We start from the raw sequence: 3,672 nt of genomic DNA on the forward strand, positions 1-3,672 counted from the left end.
TGTGTGTATATATATATATATATATATATATATATATATATATATGTGTATATATATGTGTTGAAATGTGCTATAGAAGTAAACTTAAATAATTGATTGAACAGAAATGATTAAAAGAAGTGACCTTCCTGATAAAAGATTAAACATTGCTGGTGAGAGATACCATCTTACTGTTGTTTCCTAATTAAACAAAGATGTATGATAAACTATTTAACTTTGAAATATTGAATGAAAGTTACAAAATATAACTCAAATAAATTTGTTTTCTTGTTTCTGAAAAAAAATCTGACCTTGTGTGCTTCAGAAACAAAATGGATTTCTCCTTTTGTTGTACCCCTCCTACTCTATCAACATGGTACAGTCCATCAAGGCCAGGTGCAAGCCATTAGTATTAATTGAACTTCTTTTGCATGGAAGAAGAGGTAAGACTCATACAGAATCTCTTAAGACATTTAAGTACATATTGATTTGTAATTCTGAAGAATGTTGTAGGTTACTTGATGTTTGGATGCACCAAAGCATCTGATTTGCTTCAGTTTAGCTAGTTATCACCAACCATCTTAGTCAGTGTACCAGAGTTTAAAGGGAAGGTGGCTCACTCCAGAATTAGACAAAACTGTATTTGGACATTTTCTGTGCATCAGTTAGTGATATTCTTTCACAGGCACAAATTATCCTTTGTAATAATCATTACTATTAAGATAATGTTTTAATATTTGAAGGTTTTGAGAACCTGTCAATAGAAAGTCAATTATTTAATACTGTGTACTTCAGTACAAGTTTTTCGCATACAATAAAATCAAATCATATTGTGTACAGCAGAGGTGTCAAACTCAAGGTCTTGAGGGCTTGTATACAATAACTTTTAGATGTGTCTGTGATGCCACATGGCTGGATCAAATGAGGTGGTCATCAGCAGGTCATCAACTTGACTGCCCTTAGAAGCTAATTCAGTCATATAATTCAGGTGTTTTGGACCAGAGGAACATCTAAAAGTTGCAGTACACTGCCCCTCGATGCCTGGAGTTTGACACTCCTGATGTACAGCATCATGTTTTTACTCAACAACAAATTACTCTGATCTTTGCAGGAGATGTCAGCAACAAGGTCTCAGAGAGCAAAAAGAAATCCCAAACATGATGCCAGCTATTATTCTCCTTGGGTGAAGATAAAGAGGGATTTGATGTAAAATACATCAATTCATTTAAAGGTGAGTTGTGACTTTTTTACGTACAGGATTCCAGAGTTTATTAAAGGATTGTTTTTGTTTACTTTTGTCTTGCTTTTTGACTTTTAAACTATTTTTATACTGCACACTAGCATAGATCATATATATATATATATATATATATATATATATATATATATATATATATATAAATGGTGAGGGCGAACCAACCAGACATAGTCGTGGTGGATAAACAACAGAGGAAAGCCGTTGTGGTGGATGTGGCAATACCAAGTGACTGCAACATCAGGAAAAAGGAGCATGAGAAACTAGAGAAATACCAGGGCCTAAGGGAGGAACTGGAGAGGGCCTGGAAGGTGAAGACCACAGTGGTGCCTGTGGTCATCGGGACCTCGGGCAGTCACCCCAAACTGGAACAGTGGCTACAACAGATCCCAGGAACAACATCAGACATCTCAGTCCAGAAATGTGCAGTCCTAGGCACAGCCAAGATACTCAGAGAACCCTCAAGCTCCCAGGCCTCTGGTAGAGGACCCGAGCTAAGAGGAAGAAGAATCACCACCATGTGGGTGAGAAGGATTTTATATATATATATATATATATATATATATATATATATATATATATATATATATATATATATATATATATATATATATATATATGTATATGTATATGTATAAAGGAGGACTGTGTTTTGAAATTCCAAGTATAAAAGAATGAGTGACATTTAGAAGCACCACTCAGCTGACAAACAAATGTTCAAGTAACACAGAAAGACCTCAAATTAGATCAATTAACTGATTTTGAAAAAATTTTAATAATCTCATTTGCTACTATTTGAAAGATATGCATTGTTTAAAGTTTATTCAACCTTACTCATTATGTTTACCTGCAGGTCGGGGTGTGTTCAGCTGCCAGTGCTTTCAAAAAGGAGATTTCCTTATTGAGTGCAGAGGGGAAGTCATAAGTAGGAAGGAACAAGAAAACCGATTGAAAATTTACCATGATGCACTCCAGGCTTTTATGTTTGATTTCAAGTTCAATGGACAACAGCTTTGGTATGTGACTGTTTTAATGTTGTTTTTTATTTTATATTTAATCAAAGTGATGTAAACATTTTCAGCTTCATCAGTAAAAGTAGTTTTAGTTGGAGGAGGAATATTCTTCTGACATGCAAACACCAAATATGCAAAATCATTTCCGTTGCATGGTATAATTATTCTTATAGCATACTTAATATTTTAGTGTTGATGCTGCCAGAGAACATGGATCATTGGGGAGGCTGGTAAATGATGAAGAGATGAACACAAACAACAAAATGAAAGTTACAAGGGTGGATGGAAGACGTCATCTCTGTTTGTTTGCACTCAAAGATATTGGTCCAGGGGAAGAAATGACTTATAATTGTAATGATTCTGACTGGCTATGGAGAAGAAGGGTACTAGTAAGCGTGAAAATACTATCACAAGTCATTCTACTAGCATTGAAAATATTTTTGAAGGAAATGTCAAGTTGTAGTACAGAGTTTCATTATAGTTGAAAACAAGAAGTGATTAGCAGAGTGCCTAAAAACCAGATTTTGGAGAAAGACTTAACCAGACCACTATTTCAACTTGTTCAGCGCTATCCAAAATGCTAGAAACTGTCATATGTAAATTAATATATTTTGACCTTATATTAATGAACATTAATTAATAGACATATTTTGCAGTGTCAATACATAAAATGTCTGTTTAACAATCAGCTGGACAGGTTCATTAAATAGGTGGATTTTATTTTTCTATGAACTCATTCAGTATACATCTCTTCATTTCAGATTTCCAAAGATGAATTGTGTCAGGCTGGTGATGTGGAAACATGCGGATCCTGTTCAACCAACCCTCCAAAGGTAATTTTGGTGTTCAACGACCAACATATTTTCTAAAACTAAGTCATTGAAATGTTATTAAGTACTGTTCAAACACACAGGTATTGTCTAGAACTTGATATGTAAAGCTGCATTAAAAGGGAGGACAGAGGTTTGAAATTACAAGTACAAAAGAATGAAAGTTACATGTAAAAACGCCCATACACAAAGGTCCTGTGTAATACTCATCATGTAAGGTGCCAGAATAAGGAGGACATAGCTTTAAAATTACAAATACAGACGAATGAAAGTGACATGTAGAAACGCCTATACACACAGGTCCTGTGTAGTACTAAAAATGTAAGGTCCCTGAATAAGGAGGACTGTTTTCTACATTGGGAACAAACTCACATTCAATGAGTGTTCTTTACATTTCAGATTTCCAAAGATGAATTGTGTCAGGCTGGTGATGTGGAAACATGCGGATCCTGTTCAACCAACCCTCCAGAGGTAATTTTGGTGTCCAACAACCAACATATTTTCTAAAACTAAGTCATTGAAATGTTATTAAGTACTGTTCAAACACACAGGTATTGTCTAGAACTTGATATGTAAAGCTGCATTAAAAGGGAGG

At 34.7% G+C, this 3,672-nt stretch overlaps 1 long non-coding RNA gene across 1 annotated transcript; it reads left to right on the top strand.

Annotated features, from left to right (window-relative positions):
* Window positions 1–1,148: 1,148 nt before the first annotated feature.
* Window positions 1,149–2,844, top strand: LOC122827720. Its single transcript, XR_006370109.1, has 3 exons — window positions 1,149–1,210; window positions 2,088–2,250; window positions 2,438–2,844. It is a non-coding gene; the product is annotated as an uncharacterized LOC122827720 (long non-coding RNA).
* The last annotated feature ends 828 nt before the right edge of the window (window positions 2,845–3,672 follow it).

Source organism: Gambusia affinis, linkage group LG03, assembly GCF_019740435.1.
Source record: "Gambusia affinis linkage group LG03, SWU_Gaff_1.0, whole genome shotgun sequence".
Taxonomy (NCBI): Eukaryota; Metazoa; Chordata; class Actinopteri; order Cyprinodontiformes; family Poeciliidae; genus Gambusia; species Gambusia affinis.